This window comes from Leiobunum rupestre, chromosome 2 (genome assembly GCF_980474605.1).
Source record: "Leiobunum rupestre chromosome 2, qqLeiRupe1.1.hap1, whole genome shotgun sequence".
Taxonomy (NCBI): Eukaryota; Metazoa; Arthropoda; class Arachnida; order Opiliones; family Sclerosomatidae; genus Leiobunum; species Leiobunum rupestre.
In genome coordinates this window covers 2,947,786-2,963,758 of record NC_143385.1, presented here as the reverse complement: position 1 = coordinate 2,963,758, position 15,973 = coordinate 2,947,786, and the positions used below count along the sequence as shown (strand labels likewise).

The 15,973-nt window shown below is 46.5% G+C and overlaps 68 non-coding genes across 68 annotated transcripts; all 68 read left to right on the top strand.

Moving 5' to 3' along the window:
• Positions 1-1,052: 1,052 nt before the first annotated feature.
• On the top strand, positions 1,053-1,126 carry TRNAT-AGU (transfer RNA threonine (anticodon AGU)). Its single transcript has one exon. It is a non-coding gene; the product is annotated as a tRNA-Thr (tRNA).
• Positions 1,127-1,195: 69 nt separating this feature from the next.
• TRNAT-AGU (transfer RNA threonine (anticodon AGU)) lies at positions 1,196-1,269 on the top strand. The gene has a single exon. It is a non-coding gene; the product is annotated as a tRNA-Thr (tRNA).
• A 68-nt stretch (positions 1,270-1,337) lies between these two features.
• TRNAT-AGU (transfer RNA threonine (anticodon AGU)) lies at positions 1,338-1,411 on the top strand. Its single transcript has one exon. It is a non-coding gene; the product is annotated as a tRNA-Thr (tRNA).
• A 71-nt stretch (positions 1,412-1,482) lies between these two features.
• TRNAT-AGU (transfer RNA threonine (anticodon AGU)) lies at positions 1,483-1,556 on the top strand. Its single transcript has one exon. It is a non-coding gene; the product is annotated as a tRNA-Thr (tRNA).
• Positions 1,557-1,625: 69 nt separating this feature from the next.
• On the top strand, positions 1,626-1,699 carry TRNAT-AGU (transfer RNA threonine (anticodon AGU)). The gene has a single exon. It is a non-coding gene; the product is annotated as a tRNA-Thr (tRNA).
• A 68-nt stretch (positions 1,700-1,767) lies between these two features.
• TRNAT-AGU (transfer RNA threonine (anticodon AGU)) lies at positions 1,768-1,841 on the top strand. The gene has a single exon. It is a non-coding gene; the product is annotated as a tRNA-Thr (tRNA).
• A 214-nt stretch (positions 1,842-2,055) lies between these two features.
• TRNAT-AGU (transfer RNA threonine (anticodon AGU)) lies at positions 2,056-2,129 on the top strand. Its single transcript has one exon. It is a non-coding gene; the product is annotated as a tRNA-Thr (tRNA).
• Positions 2,130-2,198: 69 nt separating this feature from the next.
• On the top strand, positions 2,199-2,272 carry TRNAT-AGU (transfer RNA threonine (anticodon AGU)). The gene has a single exon. It is a non-coding gene; the product is annotated as a tRNA-Thr (tRNA).
• Positions 2,273-2,483: 211 nt separating this feature from the next.
• Positions 2,484-2,557, top strand: TRNAT-AGU (transfer RNA threonine (anticodon AGU)). The gene has a single exon. It is a non-coding gene; the product is annotated as a tRNA-Thr (tRNA).
• A 69-nt stretch (positions 2,558-2,626) lies between these two features.
• TRNAT-AGU (transfer RNA threonine (anticodon AGU)) lies at positions 2,627-2,700 on the top strand. The gene has a single exon. It is a non-coding gene; the product is annotated as a tRNA-Thr (tRNA).
• Positions 2,701-2,769: 69 nt separating this feature from the next.
• TRNAT-AGU (transfer RNA threonine (anticodon AGU)) lies at positions 2,770-2,843 on the top strand. The gene has a single exon. It is a non-coding gene; the product is annotated as a tRNA-Thr (tRNA).
• A 69-nt stretch (positions 2,844-2,912) lies between these two features.
• Positions 2,913-2,986, top strand: TRNAT-AGU (transfer RNA threonine (anticodon AGU)). Its single transcript has one exon. It is a non-coding gene; the product is annotated as a tRNA-Thr (tRNA).
• Positions 2,987-3,055: 69 nt separating this feature from the next.
• TRNAT-AGU (transfer RNA threonine (anticodon AGU)) lies at positions 3,056-3,129 on the top strand. The gene has a single exon. It is a non-coding gene; the product is annotated as a tRNA-Thr (tRNA).
• Positions 3,130-3,197: 68 nt separating this feature from the next.
• On the top strand, positions 3,198-3,271 carry TRNAT-AGU (transfer RNA threonine (anticodon AGU)). The gene has a single exon. It is a non-coding gene; the product is annotated as a tRNA-Thr (tRNA).
• A 69-nt stretch (positions 3,272-3,340) lies between these two features.
• On the top strand, positions 3,341-3,414 carry TRNAT-AGU (transfer RNA threonine (anticodon AGU)). Its single transcript has one exon. It is a non-coding gene; the product is annotated as a tRNA-Thr (tRNA).
• Positions 3,415-3,483: 69 nt separating this feature from the next.
• On the top strand, positions 3,484-3,557 carry TRNAT-AGU (transfer RNA threonine (anticodon AGU)). The gene has a single exon. It is a non-coding gene; the product is annotated as a tRNA-Thr (tRNA).
• Positions 3,558-3,626: 69 nt separating this feature from the next.
• Positions 3,627-3,700, top strand: TRNAT-AGU (transfer RNA threonine (anticodon AGU)). The gene has a single exon. It is a non-coding gene; the product is annotated as a tRNA-Thr (tRNA).
• A 69-nt stretch (positions 3,701-3,769) lies between these two features.
• TRNAT-AGU (transfer RNA threonine (anticodon AGU)) lies at positions 3,770-3,843 on the top strand. The gene has a single exon. It is a non-coding gene; the product is annotated as a tRNA-Thr (tRNA).
• A 638-nt stretch (positions 3,844-4,481) lies between these two features.
• Positions 4,482-4,555, top strand: TRNAT-AGU (transfer RNA threonine (anticodon AGU)). Its single transcript has one exon. It is a non-coding gene; the product is annotated as a tRNA-Thr (tRNA).
• A 69-nt stretch (positions 4,556-4,624) lies between these two features.
• TRNAT-AGU (transfer RNA threonine (anticodon AGU)) lies at positions 4,625-4,698 on the top strand. Its single transcript has one exon. It is a non-coding gene; the product is annotated as a tRNA-Thr (tRNA).
• A 69-nt stretch (positions 4,699-4,767) lies between these two features.
• Positions 4,768-4,841, top strand: TRNAT-AGU (transfer RNA threonine (anticodon AGU)). Its single transcript has one exon. It is a non-coding gene; the product is annotated as a tRNA-Thr (tRNA).
• Positions 4,842-4,912: 71 nt separating this feature from the next.
• On the top strand, positions 4,913-4,986 carry TRNAT-AGU (transfer RNA threonine (anticodon AGU)). Its single transcript has one exon. It is a non-coding gene; the product is annotated as a tRNA-Thr (tRNA).
• A 68-nt stretch (positions 4,987-5,054) lies between these two features.
• TRNAT-AGU (transfer RNA threonine (anticodon AGU)) lies at positions 5,055-5,128 on the top strand. The gene has a single exon. It is a non-coding gene; the product is annotated as a tRNA-Thr (tRNA).
• A 69-nt stretch (positions 5,129-5,197) lies between these two features.
• On the top strand, positions 5,198-5,271 carry TRNAT-AGU (transfer RNA threonine (anticodon AGU)). The gene has a single exon. It is a non-coding gene; the product is annotated as a tRNA-Thr (tRNA).
• Positions 5,272-5,340: 69 nt separating this feature from the next.
• TRNAT-AGU (transfer RNA threonine (anticodon AGU)) lies at positions 5,341-5,414 on the top strand. The gene has a single exon. It is a non-coding gene; the product is annotated as a tRNA-Thr (tRNA).
• Positions 5,415-5,769: 355 nt separating this feature from the next.
• Positions 5,770-5,843, top strand: TRNAT-AGU (transfer RNA threonine (anticodon AGU)). Its single transcript has one exon. It is a non-coding gene; the product is annotated as a tRNA-Thr (tRNA).
• Positions 5,844-6,049: 206 nt separating this feature from the next.
• TRNAT-AGU (transfer RNA threonine (anticodon AGU)) lies at positions 6,050-6,123 on the top strand. The gene has a single exon. It is a non-coding gene; the product is annotated as a tRNA-Thr (tRNA).
• Positions 6,124-6,478: 355 nt separating this feature from the next.
• Positions 6,479-6,552, top strand: TRNAT-AGU (transfer RNA threonine (anticodon AGU)). Its single transcript has one exon. It is a non-coding gene; the product is annotated as a tRNA-Thr (tRNA).
• A 69-nt stretch (positions 6,553-6,621) lies between these two features.
• On the top strand, positions 6,622-6,695 carry TRNAT-AGU (transfer RNA threonine (anticodon AGU)). Its single transcript has one exon. It is a non-coding gene; the product is annotated as a tRNA-Thr (tRNA).
• Positions 6,696-6,904: 209 nt separating this feature from the next.
• Positions 6,905-6,978, top strand: TRNAT-AGU (transfer RNA threonine (anticodon AGU)). Its single transcript has one exon. It is a non-coding gene; the product is annotated as a tRNA-Thr (tRNA).
• A 212-nt stretch (positions 6,979-7,190) lies between these two features.
• TRNAT-AGU (transfer RNA threonine (anticodon AGU)) lies at positions 7,191-7,264 on the top strand. Its single transcript has one exon. It is a non-coding gene; the product is annotated as a tRNA-Thr (tRNA).
• A 69-nt stretch (positions 7,265-7,333) lies between these two features.
• Positions 7,334-7,407, top strand: TRNAT-AGU (transfer RNA threonine (anticodon AGU)). Its single transcript has one exon. It is a non-coding gene; the product is annotated as a tRNA-Thr (tRNA).
• Positions 7,408-7,902: 495 nt separating this feature from the next.
• TRNAT-AGU (transfer RNA threonine (anticodon AGU)) lies at positions 7,903-7,976 on the top strand. Its single transcript has one exon. It is a non-coding gene; the product is annotated as a tRNA-Thr (tRNA).
• Positions 7,977-8,329: 353 nt separating this feature from the next.
• Positions 8,330-8,403, top strand: TRNAT-AGU (transfer RNA threonine (anticodon AGU)). Its single transcript has one exon. It is a non-coding gene; the product is annotated as a tRNA-Thr (tRNA).
• A 69-nt stretch (positions 8,404-8,472) lies between these two features.
• Positions 8,473-8,546, top strand: TRNAT-AGU (transfer RNA threonine (anticodon AGU)). The gene has a single exon. It is a non-coding gene; the product is annotated as a tRNA-Thr (tRNA).
• A 211-nt stretch (positions 8,547-8,757) lies between these two features.
• Positions 8,758-8,831, top strand: TRNAT-AGU (transfer RNA threonine (anticodon AGU)). The gene has a single exon. It is a non-coding gene; the product is annotated as a tRNA-Thr (tRNA).
• A 69-nt stretch (positions 8,832-8,900) lies between these two features.
• TRNAT-AGU (transfer RNA threonine (anticodon AGU)) lies at positions 8,901-8,974 on the top strand. Its single transcript has one exon. It is a non-coding gene; the product is annotated as a tRNA-Thr (tRNA).
• Positions 8,975-9,043: 69 nt separating this feature from the next.
• TRNAT-AGU (transfer RNA threonine (anticodon AGU)) lies at positions 9,044-9,117 on the top strand. The gene has a single exon. It is a non-coding gene; the product is annotated as a tRNA-Thr (tRNA).
• Positions 9,118-9,186: 69 nt separating this feature from the next.
• Positions 9,187-9,260, top strand: TRNAT-AGU (transfer RNA threonine (anticodon AGU)). Its single transcript has one exon. It is a non-coding gene; the product is annotated as a tRNA-Thr (tRNA).
• Positions 9,261-9,329: 69 nt separating this feature from the next.
• Positions 9,330-9,403, top strand: TRNAT-AGU (transfer RNA threonine (anticodon AGU)). Its single transcript has one exon. It is a non-coding gene; the product is annotated as a tRNA-Thr (tRNA).
• Positions 9,404-9,471: 68 nt separating this feature from the next.
• Positions 9,472-9,545, top strand: TRNAT-AGU (transfer RNA threonine (anticodon AGU)). The gene has a single exon. It is a non-coding gene; the product is annotated as a tRNA-Thr (tRNA).
• A 69-nt stretch (positions 9,546-9,614) lies between these two features.
• Positions 9,615-9,688, top strand: TRNAT-AGU (transfer RNA threonine (anticodon AGU)). The gene has a single exon. It is a non-coding gene; the product is annotated as a tRNA-Thr (tRNA).
• Positions 9,689-9,757: 69 nt separating this feature from the next.
• TRNAT-AGU (transfer RNA threonine (anticodon AGU)) lies at positions 9,758-9,831 on the top strand. Its single transcript has one exon. It is a non-coding gene; the product is annotated as a tRNA-Thr (tRNA).
• A 69-nt stretch (positions 9,832-9,900) lies between these two features.
• Positions 9,901-9,974, top strand: TRNAT-AGU (transfer RNA threonine (anticodon AGU)). Its single transcript has one exon. It is a non-coding gene; the product is annotated as a tRNA-Thr (tRNA).
• A 69-nt stretch (positions 9,975-10,043) lies between these two features.
• TRNAT-AGU (transfer RNA threonine (anticodon AGU)) lies at positions 10,044-10,117 on the top strand. Its single transcript has one exon. It is a non-coding gene; the product is annotated as a tRNA-Thr (tRNA).
• Positions 10,118-10,615: 498 nt separating this feature from the next.
• On the top strand, positions 10,616-10,689 carry TRNAT-AGU (transfer RNA threonine (anticodon AGU)). The gene has a single exon. It is a non-coding gene; the product is annotated as a tRNA-Thr (tRNA).
• A 66-nt stretch (positions 10,690-10,755) lies between these two features.
• On the top strand, positions 10,756-10,829 carry TRNAT-AGU (transfer RNA threonine (anticodon AGU)). Its single transcript has one exon. It is a non-coding gene; the product is annotated as a tRNA-Thr (tRNA).
• Positions 10,830-10,898: 69 nt separating this feature from the next.
• On the top strand, positions 10,899-10,972 carry TRNAT-AGU (transfer RNA threonine (anticodon AGU)). The gene has a single exon. It is a non-coding gene; the product is annotated as a tRNA-Thr (tRNA).
• Positions 10,973-11,041: 69 nt separating this feature from the next.
• Positions 11,042-11,115, top strand: TRNAT-AGU (transfer RNA threonine (anticodon AGU)). Its single transcript has one exon. It is a non-coding gene; the product is annotated as a tRNA-Thr (tRNA).
• A 71-nt stretch (positions 11,116-11,186) lies between these two features.
• On the top strand, positions 11,187-11,260 carry TRNAT-AGU (transfer RNA threonine (anticodon AGU)). Its single transcript has one exon. It is a non-coding gene; the product is annotated as a tRNA-Thr (tRNA).
• Positions 11,261-11,328: 68 nt separating this feature from the next.
• TRNAT-AGU (transfer RNA threonine (anticodon AGU)) lies at positions 11,329-11,402 on the top strand. Its single transcript has one exon. It is a non-coding gene; the product is annotated as a tRNA-Thr (tRNA).
• Positions 11,403-11,471: 69 nt separating this feature from the next.
• TRNAT-AGU (transfer RNA threonine (anticodon AGU)) lies at positions 11,472-11,545 on the top strand. The gene has a single exon. It is a non-coding gene; the product is annotated as a tRNA-Thr (tRNA).
• A 69-nt stretch (positions 11,546-11,614) lies between these two features.
• Positions 11,615-11,688, top strand: TRNAT-AGU (transfer RNA threonine (anticodon AGU)). The gene has a single exon. It is a non-coding gene; the product is annotated as a tRNA-Thr (tRNA).
• Positions 11,689-12,043: 355 nt separating this feature from the next.
• Positions 12,044-12,117, top strand: TRNAT-AGU (transfer RNA threonine (anticodon AGU)). The gene has a single exon. It is a non-coding gene; the product is annotated as a tRNA-Thr (tRNA).
• Positions 12,118-12,323: 206 nt separating this feature from the next.
• Positions 12,324-12,397, top strand: TRNAT-AGU (transfer RNA threonine (anticodon AGU)). The gene has a single exon. It is a non-coding gene; the product is annotated as a tRNA-Thr (tRNA).
• Positions 12,398-12,752: 355 nt separating this feature from the next.
• TRNAT-AGU (transfer RNA threonine (anticodon AGU)) lies at positions 12,753-12,826 on the top strand. The gene has a single exon. It is a non-coding gene; the product is annotated as a tRNA-Thr (tRNA).
• Positions 12,827-12,895: 69 nt separating this feature from the next.
• Positions 12,896-12,969, top strand: TRNAT-AGU (transfer RNA threonine (anticodon AGU)). The gene has a single exon. It is a non-coding gene; the product is annotated as a tRNA-Thr (tRNA).
• Positions 12,970-13,178: 209 nt separating this feature from the next.
• Positions 13,179-13,252, top strand: TRNAT-AGU (transfer RNA threonine (anticodon AGU)). Its single transcript has one exon. It is a non-coding gene; the product is annotated as a tRNA-Thr (tRNA).
• A 212-nt stretch (positions 13,253-13,464) lies between these two features.
• TRNAT-AGU (transfer RNA threonine (anticodon AGU)) lies at positions 13,465-13,538 on the top strand. Its single transcript has one exon. It is a non-coding gene; the product is annotated as a tRNA-Thr (tRNA).
• A 69-nt stretch (positions 13,539-13,607) lies between these two features.
• On the top strand, positions 13,608-13,681 carry TRNAT-AGU (transfer RNA threonine (anticodon AGU)). Its single transcript has one exon. It is a non-coding gene; the product is annotated as a tRNA-Thr (tRNA).
• Positions 13,682-14,176: 495 nt separating this feature from the next.
• On the top strand, positions 14,177-14,250 carry TRNAT-AGU (transfer RNA threonine (anticodon AGU)). Its single transcript has one exon. It is a non-coding gene; the product is annotated as a tRNA-Thr (tRNA).
• A 209-nt stretch (positions 14,251-14,459) lies between these two features.
• Positions 14,460-14,533, top strand: TRNAT-AGU (transfer RNA threonine (anticodon AGU)). The gene has a single exon. It is a non-coding gene; the product is annotated as a tRNA-Thr (tRNA).
• A 498-nt stretch (positions 14,534-15,031) lies between these two features.
• TRNAT-AGU (transfer RNA threonine (anticodon AGU)) lies at positions 15,032-15,105 on the top strand. Its single transcript has one exon. It is a non-coding gene; the product is annotated as a tRNA-Thr (tRNA).
• A 69-nt stretch (positions 15,106-15,174) lies between these two features.
• Positions 15,175-15,248, top strand: TRNAT-AGU (transfer RNA threonine (anticodon AGU)). Its single transcript has one exon. It is a non-coding gene; the product is annotated as a tRNA-Thr (tRNA).
• Positions 15,249-15,316: 68 nt separating this feature from the next.
• TRNAT-AGU (transfer RNA threonine (anticodon AGU)) lies at positions 15,317-15,390 on the top strand. The gene has a single exon. It is a non-coding gene; the product is annotated as a tRNA-Thr (tRNA).
• A 212-nt stretch (positions 15,391-15,602) lies between these two features.
• On the top strand, positions 15,603-15,676 carry TRNAT-AGU (transfer RNA threonine (anticodon AGU)). The gene has a single exon. It is a non-coding gene; the product is annotated as a tRNA-Thr (tRNA).
• Positions 15,677-15,745: 69 nt separating this feature from the next.
• Positions 15,746-15,819, top strand: TRNAT-AGU (transfer RNA threonine (anticodon AGU)). Its single transcript has one exon. It is a non-coding gene; the product is annotated as a tRNA-Thr (tRNA).
• A 69-nt stretch (positions 15,820-15,888) lies between these two features.
• TRNAT-AGU (transfer RNA threonine (anticodon AGU)) lies at positions 15,889-15,962 on the top strand. Its single transcript has one exon. It is a non-coding gene; the product is annotated as a tRNA-Thr (tRNA).
• The last annotated feature ends 11 nt before the right edge of the window (positions 15,963-15,973 follow it).

The window sequence follows — 15,973 nt, the reverse complement described above, 5'->3', positions numbered from 1 at the left end:
CGCGGCTAGAGGCGCCACTAGTAACACAGCTCAAGATAGGGGAAAATTTTGACCAGCGTCGAGATGGAGCCACTATCGGTATGCAAGTTGAGCCATAGAACACGCCTGTCTAGTAAGCGAAGCGTATATATAGTCTTTGGGATCTGCCAAGCACTAGTTTTTCAAGCCCAAAAACTTAAATTTTGAAGTTCCAATTTCGCCGCTAGGGGACACAGCTTCAGAGTGGCGCACCCAGCCATTTTAAATGAAATAAATTTTTAGTTTCATCTAACCATTATATGATTTTAACGAAAAATAGTATCGCGCGTCATAACGTCGTCTGGTCTGTCGTCTTCCGTCCTCCCTCTCCCTCATGAGACCGTTAAATCCCCTCCCTCCCGAAATGCGTGGGATAGGTCGAGATTGCCGTCTACGCGGCGCTCGCTACCTGATAGCAAGAATCAAGCATGTCGAGATACGTTACTTTTGAAAGTATTTCGAAATAAGAATCGTCAAATGAGTTTACATAATAATGATACAATACGTCACTTTTAATATCAATTTAAACCATCTTTTAGTACCCATCCATAATAAGATTATCATTGTTATTATTCTAGATTTAAAACTCGTTTCTCTCAAATAAAGGTATTTAGACTCGCTTGCCTTTCCTATTAATACATTTTTCTTAACTGTAGATGACGTTACATCGACGTCAAATATTTCGAAAATTGTGCTGTTACTAGTCCAGCCAAGCCAGACGAGTATATTTGGACAATGGCCCGACGATTTTGTGCTGCTGGGGTGGTGAAAGCGCCTGTCTAGTAAACAGGAGATCCTGAGTTCGAATCTCGGCGGTGCCTGCGGTTTCATGTTTCCTATAATCTTCGCTCGGCATTTTGCAAAAACTGTCATTCATCCGCGTTAATCGTGGCGCCGTGGCTTAGTTGGTTGCAGCGCCTGTCTAGTAAACAGGAGATCCTGAGCTCGAATCTCGGCGGTGCCTTCGATTTCATGTTTTCTATAATCTTCGCTCGGAATTTTGCAAAAAAATGTCATTCAACCGCGTTAACCGTGGCGCCGTGGCTTAGTTGGTTAAAGCGCCTGTCTAGTAAACAGGAGATCCTGAGTTCGAATCTCGGCGGTGCCTTCGGTTTCATGTTTTCTATAATCTTTGCTTGGAATTTTGCAAAAACTGTCATTCAACCGCGTTAACCGTGGCGCCGTGGCTTAGTTGGTTAAAGCGCCTGTCTAGTAAACAGGAGGTCCTGAGTTCGATTCTCGGCGGTGCCTTCGGTTTCATGTTTTCTATAATCTTCGGTGGCAATTTGCAAAAACTGTCATTCAACCGCGTTAACCGTGGCGCCGTGGCTTAGTTGGTTAAAGCGCCTGTCTAGTAAACAGGAGATCCTGAGTTCGAATCTCGGCGGTGCCTTCGGTTTCATGTTTTCTATAATCTTCGCTCGGAATTTTGCAAAAAAACTGTCATTCAACCGCGTTAACCGTGGCGCCGTGGCTTAGTTGTTTAAAGCGCCTGTCTAGTAAACAGGAGATCCTGAGTTCGAATCTCGGCGGTGCCTTCGGTTTCATGTTTTCTATAATCTTCGCTTGGAATTTTTCAAAAACTGTCATTCAACCGCGTTAACCGTGGCGCCGTGGCTTAGTTGGTTAAAGCGCCTGTCCAGTAAACAGGAGATCCTGAGTTCGATTCTCGGCGGTGCCTTCGGTTTCATGTTTTCTATAATCTTCGGTGGCAATTTGCAAAAACTGTCATTCAACCGCGTTAACCGTGGCGCCGTGGCTTAGTTGGTTAAAGCGCCTGTCTAGTAAACAGGAGATCCTGAGTTCGGATCTCGGCGGTGCCTTCGGTTTCATGTTTTCTATAATCTTCGCTCGGAATTTTGCAAAAAAACTGTCATTCAACCGCGTTAACCGTGGCGCCGTGGCTTAGTTGTTTAAAGCGCCTGTATAGTAAACAGGAGAACCTGAGTTCGAATCTCGGCGGTGCCTTTGGTTTCATGTTTTCTATAATCTTCGCTTGGAATTTTTCAAAAACTGTCATTCAACCGCGTTAACCGTGGCGCCGTGGCTTAGTTGGTTAAAGCGCCTGTCTAGTAAACAGGAGATCCTGAGTTCGAATCTCGGCGGTGCCTTCGGTTTCATGTTATCTATAATCTTCGCTCGGAATTTTGCAAAAACTGCCATTCAACCGCGTTAACCGTGGCGCCGTGGCTTAGTTAGTTAAAGCGCCTGTCTAGTAAACAGGAGATCCTGAGTTCGAATCTCGGCGGTGCCTTCGGTTTCATGTTATCTATAATCTTCGCTCGGAATTTTGCAAAAACTGCCATTCAACCGCGTTAACCGTGGCGCCGTGGCTTAGTTAGTTAAAGCGCCTGTCTAGTAAAGAGGAGATCCTGAGTTCGAATCTCGGCGGTGCCTTCGGTTTCATGTTTTCTATAATCTTCGGTGGCAATTTGCAAAAACTGTCATTCAACCGCGTTATCTGTGGTGCCGTGGCTTAGTTGGTTAAAGCGCCTGTCTAGTAAACAGGAGATCCTGAGTTCGAATCTCGGCGGTGCCTTCGGTTTCATGTTTTCTATAATCTTCGCTCGGAATTTTGCAAAAACTGTCATTCAACCGCGTTAACCGCGGCGCCGTGGCTTAGTTGGTTAAAGCGCCTGTCTAGTAAACAGGAGATCCTGAGTTCGAATCTCGGCGGTGCCTTCGGTTTCATGTTTTCTATAATCTTCGCTGGGAATTTTGCAAAAACTGTCATTCAACCGTGTTAACCGTGGCGCCGTGGCTTAGTTGGTTAAAGCGCCTGTCTAGTAAACAGGAGATCCTGAGTTCGAATCTCGGCGGTGCCATCGGTTTCATGTTTTCTATAATCTTCGCTCGGAATTTTGCAAAAACTGTCATTCAACCGCGTTAACCGTGGCGCCGTGGCTTAGTTCGTTAAAGCGCCTGTCTAGTAAACAGGAGATCCTGAGTTCGAATCTCGGCGGTGCCTTCGGTTTCATGTTTTCTATAATCTTCGCTCGGAATTTTGCAAAAACTGTCATTCAACCGCGTTAACCGTGGCGCCGTGGCTTAGTTAGTTAAAGCGCCTGTCTAGTAAACAGGAGATCCTGAGTTCGAATCTCGGCGGTGCCTTCGGTTTCATGTTTTCTATAATCTTCGGTGGCAATTTGCAAAAACTGTCATTCAACCGCGTTATCTGTGGTGCCGTGGCTTAGTTGGTTAAAGCGCCTGTCTAGTAAACAGGAGATCCTGAGTTCGAATCTCGGCGGTGCCTTCTTTTTCATGTTTTCTATAATCTTCGCTCGGAATTTTGCAAAAACTGTCATTCAACCGCGGTAACCGCGGCGCCGTGGCTTAGTTGGTTAAAGCGCCTGTCTAGTAAACAGGAGATCCTGAGTTCGAATCTCGGCGGTGCCTTCGGTTTCATGTTTTCTATAATCTTCGCTGGGAATTTTGCAAAAACTGTCATTCAACCGTGTTAACCGTGGCGCCGTGGCTTAGTTGGTAAAAGCGCCTGTCTAGTAAACAGGAGATCCTGAGTTCGAATCTCGGCGGTGCCTTCGGTTTCATGTTTTCTATAATCTTCGCTCGGAATTTTGCAAAAACTGTCATTCAACCGCGTTAACCGTGGCGCCGTGGCTTAGTTCGTTAAAGCGCCTGTCTAGTAAACAGGAGATCCTGAGTTCGAATCTCGGCGGTGCCTTCGGTTTCATGTTTTCTATAATCTTCGCTGGGAATTTTGCAAAAACTGTCATTCAACCGTGTTAACCGTGGCGCCGTGGGTTAGTTGGTTAAAGCGCCTGTCTAGTAAACAGGAGATCCTGAGTTCGAATCTCGGCGGTGCCTTCGGTTTCATGTTTTCTATAATCTTCGCTCGGAATTTTGCAAAATTTGTCATTCAACCGCGTTAACCGTGGCGCCGTGGCTTAGTTGGTTAAAGCGCCTTTCTAGTAAACAGGAGATCCTGAGTTCGAATCTCGGCGATGCCTTCGGTCTCATGTTTTCTATAATCTTCGCTCGGAATTTTGCAAAAACTGTCATTCAACCGCGTGAACCGTCCCGCCGTGGGTTAGTTGGTTAAAGCACCTGTCTAGTAAACAGGAGATCCTGAGTTCAAATCTCGGCGATGCCTTCGGTTTCATGTTTTCTATAATCTTCGCTCGGAATTTTGCAAAGACTGTCATTCAACCGCGTTAACCGTCCCGCCGTGGGTTAGTTGGTTAAAGCACCTGTCTAGTACACAGGAGATCCTTTGTTCAAATCTCGGCGGTGCCTTCGGTTTCATGTTTTCTATAATCTTCGCTCGGAATTTTGCAAAAACTGTCATTCAACCGCGTTAACCGTGGCGCCATGGCTTAGTTAGTTAAAGCGCCTGTCTAGTAAACAGGAGATCCTGAGTTCGAATCTCGGCGGTGCTTTGGTTATTGTTTTCTATAATCTTCGGTGGCATTTTGCAAAAACTGTCATTCAACCACGTTAACCGTGGCGCCGTGGCTTAGTTGGTTATAGCGCTTGTCTAGTTAACAGGAGATCCTGAGTTCGAAACTCGGCGGTGCCTTCGGCTTCATGTTTTCTATAATCTTCGTTCGGCATTTTGCAAAAACTGTCATTCAACCGCGTTAACCGTGGCGATGTGGCTTAGTTGGTTAAAGCGCCTGTCTAGTAAACAGGAGATCCTGAGTTCGAATCTCGGCGGTGCCTTCGGTTTCATGTTTTCTATAATCTTCGCTTGGAATTTTTCAAAAACTGTCATTCAACCGCGTTAACCGTGGCGCCGTGGCTTAGTTGGTTAAAGCGCCTGTCTAGTAAACAGGAGATCCTGAGTTCGAATCTCGGCGGTGCCTTCGGTTTCATGTTTTCTATAATCTTCGCTCGGAATTTTGCAAAAAAACTGTCATTCAACCGCGTTAACCGTGGCGCCGTGGCTTAGTTGTTTAAAGCGCCTGTCTAGTAAACAGGAGATCCTGAGTTCGAATCTCGGCGGTGCCTTCGGTTTCATGTTTTCTATAATCTTCGGTGGCAATTTGCAAAAACTGTCATTCAACCGCGTTATCTGTGGTGCCGTGGCTTAGTTGGTTAAAGCGCCTGTCTAGTAAACAGGAGATCCTGAGTTCGAATCTCGGCGGTGCCTTCGGTTTCATGTTTTCTATAATCTTCGCTCGGAATTTTGCAAAAACTGTCATTCAACCGCGTTAACCGCGGCGCCGTGTCTTAGTTGGTTAAAGCGCCTGTCTAGTAAACAGGAGATCCTGAGTTCGAATCTCGGCGGTGCCTTCGGTTTCATGTTTTCTATAATCTTCGCTGGGAATTTTGCAAAAACTGTCATTCAACCGTGTTAACCGTGGCGCCGTGGCTTAGTTGGTTAAAGCGCCTGTCTAGTAAACAGGAGATCCTGAGTTCGAATCTCGGCGGTGCCTTCGGTTTCATGTTTTCTATAATCTTCGCTCGGAATTTTGCAAAAACTGTTATTCAACCGCGTTAACCGTGGCGCCGTGGCTTAGTTGGTTAAAGCGCCTTTCTAGTAAACAGGAGATCCTGAGTTCGAATCTCGGCGATGCCTTCGGTTTCATGTTTTCTATAATCTTCGCTCGGAATTTTGCAAAAACTGTCATTCAACCGCGTGAACCGTCCCGCCGTGGGTTAGTTGGTTAAAGCAACTGTCTAGTAAACAGGAGATCCTGAGTTCGAATCTCGGCGGTAACTTCGGTTTCATGTTTTCTATAATCTTCGCTCGGAATTTTGCAAAAACTGTCATTCAACCGCGTTGACCGTGGCGCCGTGGCTTAGTTGGTTAAAGCGCCTGTCTAGTAAACAGGAGATCCTGAGTTCGAATCTCGGCGGTGCCTTCGGTTTCATGTTTTCTATAATCTTCGCTTGGAATTTTGCAAAAACTGTCATTCAACCACGTTGACCGTGGCGCTTAGTTGGTTAAAGCGCCTGTCTAGTAAACAGGAGATCCTGAGTTCGAATCTCGGCGGTGCCTTCGGTTTCATGTTTTCTATAATCTTCGCTCGGAATTTTGCAAAAACTGTCATTGAACCGCGTTAACCGTGGCGCCGTGGCTTAGTTTGTTAAAGCGCCTGTCTAGTAAACAGGAGATCCTGAGTTCGAATCTCGGTGGTGCCTTCGGTTTCATGTTTTCTATAATCTTCGCTCGGAATTTTGCAAAAACGGTCATTCAACCGCGTTAACCGTCACACCGTGGGTTAGTTGGTTAAAGCGCCTGTCTAGTAAACAGTAGATCCTGAGTTCAAATCTCGGCGATGCCTTCGGTTTCATGTTTTCTATAATCTTCGCTCGGAATTTTGCAAAGACTGTCATTCAACCGCGTTAACCGTCCCGCCGTGGGTTAGTTGGTTAAAGCACCTGTCTAGTAAACAGGAGATCCTTAGTTCAAATCTCGGCGGTGCCTTCGGTTTCATGTTTTCTCTAATGCTCGCTCGGAATTTTGCAAAAACTGTCATTCAACCGCGTTGACCGTGGCGCCGTGGCTTAGTTGGTTAAAGCGCCGGTCTAGTAAACAGGAGATCCTGAGTTCGAATCTCGGCGGTGCCTTCGGTTTCATGTTTTCTATAATCTTCGCTCGGAATTTTGCAAAAACTGTCATTCAACCGCGTTGACCGTGGCGCCGTGGCTTAGTTGGTTAAAGCGCCTGTCTAGTAAACAGGAGATCCTAAGTTCGAATCTCGGCGGTGCTTTGGTTATTGTTTTCTATAATCTTCGGTGGCATTTTGCAAAAACTGTCATTCAACCACGTTAACCGTGGCGCCGTGGCTTAGTTGGTTATAGCGCTTGTCTAGTTAACAGGAGATCCTGAATTCGAAACTCGGCGGTGCCTTCGGCTTCATGTTTTCTATAATCTTCGTTCGGCATTTTGCAAAAACTGTCATTCAACCGCGTTAACCGTGGCGATGTGGCTTAGTTGGTTAAAGCGCCTGTCTAGTAAACAGGAGATCCTGAGTTCGAACCTCGGCGGTGCCTTCGGTTTCATGTTTTCTATAATCTTCGCTCGGAATTTTGCAAAAACTGTCATTCAACCGCGTTAACCGTCCCGCCGTGGGTTAGTTGGTTAAAGCACCTGTCTAGTAAACAGGAGATCCTTAGTTCAAATCTCGGCGGTGCCTTCGGTTTCATGTTTTCTCTAATGCTCGCTCGGAATTTTGCAAAAACTGTCATTCAACCGCGTTGACCGTGGCGCCGTGGCTTAGTTGGTTAAAGCGCCGGTCTAGTAAACAGGAGATCCTGAGTTCGAATCTCGGCGGTGCCTTCGGTTTCATGTTTTCTATAATCTTCGCTCGGAATTTTGCAAAAACTGTCATTCAACCGCGTTGACCGTGGCGCCGTGGCTTAGTTGGTTAAAGCGCCTGTCTAGTAAACAGGAGATCCTAAGTTCGAATCTCGGCGGTGCTTTGGTTATTGTTTTCTATAATCTTCGGTGGCATTTTGCAAAAACTGTCATTCAACCACGTTAACCGTGGCGCCGTGGCTTAGTTGGTTATAGCGCTTGTCTAGTTAACAGGAGATCCTGAATTCGAAACTCGGCGGTGCCTTCGGTTTCATGTTTTCTATAATCTTCGATCGGAATTTTGCAAAAACTGTCATTTAACCGCGTTAACCGTGGCGCCGTGGCTTAGTTCGTTAAAGCGCCTGTCTAGTAAACAGGAGATCCTGAGTTCGAATCTCGGCGGTGACTTCGGTTTCATGTTTTCTATAATCTTCGCTCGGAATTTTGCAAAAACGGTCATTCAACCACGTTAACCGTCACAACGTGGGTTAGTTGGTTAAAGCGCCTGTCTAGTAAAGAGGAGATCCTGAGTTCAAATCTCGGCGGTGCCTTCGGTTTCATGTTTTCTATAATCTTCGCTCGGAATTTTGCAAAAACTGTCATTCAACCGCGTTAACCGTGGCGCCGTGGCTTAGTTGGTTAAAGCGCCTGTCTAGTAAACAGGAGATCCTGAGTTCGAATCTCGGCGGTGCCTTCGGTTTCATGTTTTCTATAATCTTCGCTCGGAATTTTGCAAAAACTGTCATTCAACCGCGTTAACCGTGGCGCCGTGGCTTAGTTCGTTAAAGCGCCTGTCTAGGAAACAGGAGATCCTAAGTTCGAATCTCGGCGGTGCTTTGGTTATTGTTTTCTATAATCTTCGCTCGGAATTTTGCAAAAACGGTCATTCAACCACGTTAACCGTCACAACGTGGGTTAGTTGGTTAAAGCGCCTGTCTAGTAAAGAGGAGATCCTGAGTTCAAATCTCGGCGGTGCCTTCGGTTTCATGTTTTCTATAATCTTCGCTCGGAATTTTGCAAAAACTGTCATTCAACCGCGTTAACCGTGGCGCCGTGGCTTAGTTGGTTAAAGCGCCTGTCTAGTAAACAGGAGATCCTGAGTTCGAATCTCGGCGGTGCCTTCGGTTTCATGTTATCTATAATCTTCGCTCGGAATTTTGCAAAAACTGCCATTCAACCGCGTTAACCGTGGCGCCGTGGCTTAGTTAGTTAAAGCGCCTGTCTAGTAAACAGGAGATCCTGAGTTCGAATCTCGGCGGTGCCTTCGGTTTCATGTTATCTATAATCTTCGCTCGGAATTTTGCAAAAACTGCCATTCAACCGCGTTAACCGTGGCGCCGTGGCTTAGTTAGTTAAAGCGCCTGTCTAGTAAAGAGGAGATCCTGAGTTCGAATCTCGGCGGTGCCTTCGGTTTCATGTTTTCTATAATCTTCGGTGGCAATTTGCAAAAACTGTCATTCAACCGCGTTATCTGTGGTGCCGTGGCTTAGTTGGTTAAAGCGCCTGTCTAGTAAACAGGAGATCCTGAGTTCGAATCTCGGCGGTGCCTTCGGTTTCATGTTTTCTATAATCTTCGCTCGGAATTTTGCAAAAACTGTCATTCAACCGCGTTAACCGCGGCGCCGTGGCTTAGTTGGTTAAAGCGCCTGTCTAGTAAACAGGAGATCCTGAGTTCGAATCTCGGCGGTGCCTTCGGTTTCATGTTTTCTATAATCTTCGCTGGGAATTTTGCAAAAACTGTCATTCAACCGTGTTAACCGTGGCGCCGTGGCTTAGTTGGTTAAAGCGCCTGTCTAGTAAACAGGAGATCCTGAGTTCGAATCTCGGCGGTGCCATCGGTTTCATGTTTTCTATAATCTTCGCTCGGAATTTTGCAAAAACTGTCATTCAACCGCGTTAACCGTGGCGCCGTGGCTTAGTTCGTTAAAGCGCCTGTCTAGTAAACAGGAGATCCTGAGTTCGAATCTCGGCGGTGCCTTCGGTTTCATGTTTTCTATAATCTTCGCTCGGAATTTTGCAAAAACTGTCATTCAACCGCGTTAACCGTGGCGCCGTGGCTTAGTTAGTTAAAGCGCCTGTCTAGTAAACAGGAGATCCTGAGTTCGAATCTCGGCGGTGCCTTCGGTTTCATGTTTTCTATAATCTTCGGTGGCAATTTGCAAAAACTGTCATTCAACCGCGTTATCTGTGGTGCCGTGGCTTAGTTGGTTAAAGCGCCTGTCTAGTAAACAGGAGATCCTGAGTTCGAATCTCGGCGGTGCCTTCTTTTTCATGTTTTCTATAATCTTCGCTCGGAATTTTGCAAAAACTGTCATTCAACCGCGGTAACCGCGGCGCCGTGGCTTAGTTGGTTAAAGCGCCTGTCTAGTAAACAGGAGATCCTGAGTTCGAATCTCGGCGGTGCCTTCGGTTTCATGTTTTCTATAATCTTCGCTGGGAATTTTGCAAAAACTGTCATTCAACCGTGTTAACCGTGGCGCCGTGGCTTAGTTGGTAAAAGCGCCTGTCTAGTAAACAGGAGATCCTGAGTTCGAATCTCGGCGGTGCCTTCGGTTTCATGTTTTCTATAATCTTCGCTCGGAATTTTGCAAAAACTGTCATTCAACCGCGTTAACCGTGGCGCCGTGGCTTAGTTCGTTAAAGCGCCTGTCTAGTAAACAGGAGATCCTGAGTTCGAATCTCGGCGGTGCCTTCGGTTTCATGTTTTCTATAATCTTCGCTGGGAATTTTGCAAAAACTGTCATTCAACCGTGTTAACCGTGGCGCCGTGGGTTAGTTGGTTAAAGCGCCTGTCTAGTAAACAGGAGATCCTGAGTTCGAATCTCGGCGGTGCCTTCGGTTTCATGTTTTCTATAATCTTCGCTCGGAATTTTGCAAAATTTGTCATTCAACCGCGTTAACCGTGGCGCCGTGGCTTAGTTGGTTAAAGCGCCTTTCTAGTAAACAGGAGATCCTGAGTTCGAATCTCGGCGATGCCTTCGGTTTCATGTTTTCTATAATCTTCGCTCGGAATTTTGCAAGAACTGTCATTCAACCGCGTGAACCGTCCCGCCGTGGGTTAGTTGGTTAAAGCACCTGTCTAGTAAACAGGAGATCCTGAGTTCAAATCTCGGCGATGCCTTCGGTTTCATGTTTTCTATAATCTTCGCTCGGAATTTTGCAAAGACTGTCATTCAACCGCGTTAACCGTCCCGCCGTGGGTTAGTTGGTTAAAGCACCTGTCTAGTACACAGGAGATCCTTTGTTCAAATCTCGGCGGTGCCTTCGGTTTCATGTTTTCTATAATCTTCGCTCGGAATTTTGCAAAAACTGTCATTCAACCGCGTTAACCGTGGCGCCGTGGCTTAGTTAGTTAAAGCGCCTGTCTAGTAAACAGGAGATCCTGAGTTCGAATCTCGGCGGTGCTTTGGTTATTGTTTTCTATAATCTTCGGTGGCATTTTGCAAAAACTGTCATTCAACCACGTTAACCGTGGCGCCGTGGCTTAGTTGGTTATAGCGCTTGTCTAGTTAACAGGAGATCCTGAGTTCGAAACTCGGCGGTGCCTTCGGCTTCATGTTTTCTATAATCTTCGTTCGGCATTTTGCAAAAACTGTCATTCAACCGCGTTAACCGTGGCGATGTGGCTTAGTTGGTTAAAGCGCCTGTCTAGTAAACAGGAGATCCTGAGTTCGAATCTCGGCGGTGCCTTCGGTTTCATGTTTTCTATAATCTTCGCTTGGAATTTTTCAAAAACTGTCATTCAACCGCGTTAACCGTGGCGCCGTGGCTTAGTTGGTTAAAGCGCCTGTCTAGTAAACAGGAGATCCTGAGTTCGAATCTCGGCGGTGCCTTCGGTTTCATGTTTTCTATAATCTTCGCTCGGAATTTTGCAAAAAAACTGTCATTCAACCGCGTTAACCGTGGCGCCGTGGCTTAGTTGTTTAAAGCGCCTGTCTAGTATACAGGAGATCCTGAGTTCGAATCTCGGCGGTGCCTTCGGTTTCATGTTTTCTATAATCTTCGGTGGCAATTTGCAAAAACTGTCATTCAACCGCGTTATCTGTGGTGCCGTGGCTTAGTTGGTTAAAGCGCCTGTCTAGTAAACAGGAGATCCTGAGTTCGAATCTCGGCGGTGCCTTCGGTTTCATGTTTTCTATAATCTTCGCTCGGAATTTTGCAAAAACTGTCATTCAACCGCGTTAACCGCGGCGCCGTGTCTTAGTTGGTTAAAGCGCCTGTCTAGTAAACAGGAGATCCTGAGTTCGAATCTCGGCGGTGCCTTCGGTTTCATGTTTTCTATAATCTTCGCTGGGAATTTTGCAAAAACTGTCATTCAACCGTGTTAACCGTGGCGCCGTGGCTTAGTTGGTTAAAGCGCCTGTCTAGTAAACAGGAGATCCTGAGTTCGAATCTCGGCGGTGCCTTCGGTTTCATGTTTTCTATAATCTTCGCTCGGAATTTTGCAAAAACTGTTATTCAACCGCGTTAACCGTGGCGCCGTGGCTTAGTTGGTTAAAGCGCCTTTCTAGTAAACAGGAGATCCTGAGTTCGAATCTCGGCGATGCCTTCGGTTTCATGTTTTCTATAATCTTCGCTCGGAATTTTGCAAAAACTGTCATTCAACCGCGTGAACCGTCCCGCCGTGGGTTAGTTGGTTAAAGCAACTGTCTAGTAAACAGGAGATCCTGAGTTCGAATCTCGGCGGTAACTTCGGTTTCATGTTTTCTATAATCTTCGCTCGGAATTTTGCAAAAACTGTCATTCAACCGCGTTGACCGTGGCGCCGTGGCTTAGTTGGTTAAAGCGCCTGTCTAGTAAACAGGAGATCCTGAGTTCGAATCTCGGCGGTGCCTTCGGTTTCATGTTTTCTATAATCTTCGCTTGGAATTTTGCAAAAACTGTCATTCAACCACGTTGACCGTGGCGCTTAGTTGGTTAAAGCGCCTGTCTAGTAAACAGGAGATCCTGAGTTCGAATCTCGGCGGTGCCTTCGGTTTCATGTTTTCTATAATCTTCGCTCGGAATTTTGCAAAAACTGTCATTGAACCGCGTTAACCGTGGCGCCGTGGCTTAGTTTGTTAAAGCGCCTGTCTAGTAAACAGGAGATCCTGAGTTCGAATCTCGGTGGTGCCTTCGGTTTCATGTTTTCTATAATCTTCGCTCGGAATTTTGCAAAAACGGTCATTCAACCGCGTTAACCGTCACACCGTGGGTTAGTTGGTTAAAGCGCCTGTCTAGTAAACAGTAGATCCTGAGTTCAAATCTCGGCGATGCCTTCGGTTTCATGTTTTCTATAATCTTCGCTCGGAATTTTGCAAAGACTGTCATTCAACCGCGTTAACCGTCCCGCCGTGGGTTAGTTGGTTAAAGCACCTGTCTAGTAAACAGGAGATCCTTAGTTCAAATCTCGGCGGTGCCTTCGGTTTCATGTTTTCTCTAATGCTCGCTCGGAATTTTGCAAAAACTGTCATTCAACCGCGTTGACCGTGGCGCCGTGGCTTAGTTGGTTAAAGCGCCGGTCTAGTAAACAGGAGATCCTGAGTTCGAATCTCGGCGGTGCCTTCGGTTTCATGTTTTCTATAATCTTCGCTCGGAATTTTGCAAAAACTGTCATTCAACCGCGTTGACCGTGGCGCCGTGGCTTAGTTGGTTAAAGCGCCTGTCTAGTAAACAGGAGATCCTAAGTTCGAATCTCGGCGGTGCTTTGGTTATTGTTTTCTATAATCTTCGGTGGCATTTTGCAAAAACTGTCATTCAACCACGTTAACCGTGGCGCCGTGGCTTAGTTGGTTATAGCGCTTGTCTAGTTAACAGGAGATCCTGAATTCGAAACTCGGCGGTGCCTTCGGCTTCATGTTTTCTATAATCTTCGTTCGGCATTTTGCAAAAACTGTCATTCAACCGCGTTAACCGTGGCGATGTGGCTTAGTTGGTTAAAGCGTCTGTCTAGTAAACAGGAGATCCTGAGTTCGAACCTCGGCGGTGCCTTCGGTTTCATGTTTTCTATAATCTTCGCTCGGAATTTTGCAAAAACTGTCATTCAACCGCGTTAACCGTCCCGCCGTGGGTTAGTTGGTTAAAGCACCTGTCTAGTAAACAGGAGATCCTTAGTTCAAATCTCGGCGGTGCCTTCGGTTTCATGTTTTCTCTAATGCTCGCTCGGAATTTTGCAAAAACTGTCATTCAACCGCGTTGACCGTGGCGCCGTGGCTTAGTTGGTTAAAGCGCCGGTCTAGTAAACAGGAGATCCTGAGTTCGAATCTCGGCGGTGCCTTCGGTTTCATGTTTTCTATAATCTTCGCTCGGAATTTTGCAAAAACTGTCATTCAACCGCGTTGACCGTGGCGCCGTGGCTTAGTTGGTTAAAGCGCCTGTCTAGTAAACAGGAGATCCTAAGTTCGAATCTCGGCGGTGCTTTGGTTATTGTTTTCTATAATCTTCGGTGGCATTTTGCAAAAACTGTCATTCAACCACGTTAACCGTGGCGCCGTGGCTTAGTTGGTTATAGCGCTTGTCTAGTTAACAGGAGATCCTGAATTCGAAACTCGGCGGTGCCTTCGGTTTCATGTTTTCTATAATCTTCGATCGGAATTTTGCAAAAACTGTCATTTAACCGCGTTAACCGTGGCGCCGTGGCTTAGTTCGTTAAAGCGCCTGTCTAGTAAACAGGAGATCCTGAGTTCGAATCTCGGCGGTGACTTCGGTTTCATGTTTTCTATAATCTTCGCTCGGAATTTTGCAAAAACGGTCATTCAACCACGTTAACCGTCACAACGTGGGTTAGTTGGTTAAAGCGCCTGTCTAGTAAAGAGGAGATCCTGAGTTCAAATCTCGGCGGTGCCTTCGGTTTCATGTTTTCTATAATCTTCGCTCGGAATTTTGCAAAAACTGTCATTCAACCGCGTTAACCGTGGCGCCGTGGCTTAGTTGGTTAAAGCGCCTGTCTAGTAAACAGGAGATCCTGAGTTCGAATCTCGGCGGTGCCTTCGGTTTCATGTTTTCTATAATCTTCGCTCGGAATTTTGCAAAAACTGTCATTCAACCGCGTTAACCGTGGCGCCGTGGCTTAGTTCGTTAAAGCGCCTGTCTAGGAAACAGGAGATCCTAAGTTCGAATCTCGGCGGTGCTTTGGTTATTGTTTTCTATAATCTTCGGTGGCATTTTGCAAAAACTGTCATTCAACCGTGTTAACCGTGGCGCCGTGGCTTAGTTGGTTAAAGCGCCTGTCTAGTAAACAGGAGATCCTGAGTTCGAATCTCGGCGGTGCCTTCGGTTTCATGTTTTCTATAATCTTCGCTCGGAATTTTGCAAAAACTGTCATTCAACCGCGTTAACCGTCCCGCCGTGGGCTAGTTGGTTAAAGCGCCTGTCTAGTAAACAGGAGATCCTGAGTTCAAATCTCGGCGGTGCCTTCGGTTTCATGTTTTCTATAATCTTCGCTCGGAATTTTGCAAAAACTGACATTCAAACGCGTTAACCGTCCCGCCGTGGGCTAGTTGGTTAAAGCGCCTGTCTAGTAAACAGGAGATCCTGAGTTCAAATCTCGGCGGTGCCTTCGGATTCATGTTTTCTATAATCTTCGCTCGGAATTTTGCAAAAACTGTCATTCAACCGCGTTAACCGTCCCGCCGTGGGCTAGTTGGTTAAAGCGCCTGTCTAGTAAACAGGAGATCCTGAGTTCGAATCTCGGCGGTGCCGTCGGTTTCATGTTTTCTATAATCTTCGCTCGGAATTTTGCAAAAACTGTCATTCAACCGCGTTAACCGTGGCGCCGTGGCTTAGTTGGTTAAAGCGCCTGTCTAGTAAACAGGAGATCCTGAGTTCGAATCTCGGCGGTGCCTTCGGTTTCATGTTTTCTATAATCTTCGCTCGGAATTTTGCAAAAACTGTCATTCAACCGCGTTAACCGTGGCGCCGTGGCTTAGTTAGTTAAAGCGCCTGTTTAGTAAACAGGAGATCCTGAGTTCGAATCTCGGCGGTGCCTTCGGTTTCATGTTTTCTATAATCTTCGGTGGCAATTTGCAAAAACTGTCATTCAACCGCGTTATCTGTGGTGCCGTGGCTTAGTTGGTTAAAGCGCCTGTCTAGTAAACAGGAGATCCTGAGTTCGAATCTCGGCGGTGCCTTCGGTTTCATGTTTTCTATAATCTTTGCTCGGAATTTTGCAAAAACTGTCATTCAACCGCGTTAACCGTGGCGCCGTGGCTTAGTTGGTTAAAGCGCCATTCTAGTAAATAGGAGATCCTGAGTTCGAATCTCGGCGGTGCCTTCGTTTTCATGTTTTCTATAATCTTCGCTCGGAAATTTGCAAAAACTGTCATTCAACCGCGTTAACCGTGGCGCCGTGGCTTAGTTGGTTAAAGCGCCTGTCTAGTAAACAGGAGATCCTGAGTTCGAATCTCGGCGGTGCCTTCGGTTTCATGTTTTCTATAATCTTCGCTTGGAATTTTTCAAAAACTGTCATTCAACCGCGTTAACCGTGGCGCCGTGGCTTAGTTAGTTAAAGCGCCTGTCTAGTAAACAGGAGATCCTGAGTTCGAATCTCGGCGGTGCCTTCGGTTTCATGTTTTCTATAATCTTCGCTGGGAATTTTGCAAAAACTGTCATTCAACCGTGTTAACCGTGGCGCCGTGGCTTAGTTGGTTAAAGCGCCTGTCTAGTAAACAGGAGATCCTGAGTTCGAATCTCGGCGGTGCCTTCGGTTTCATG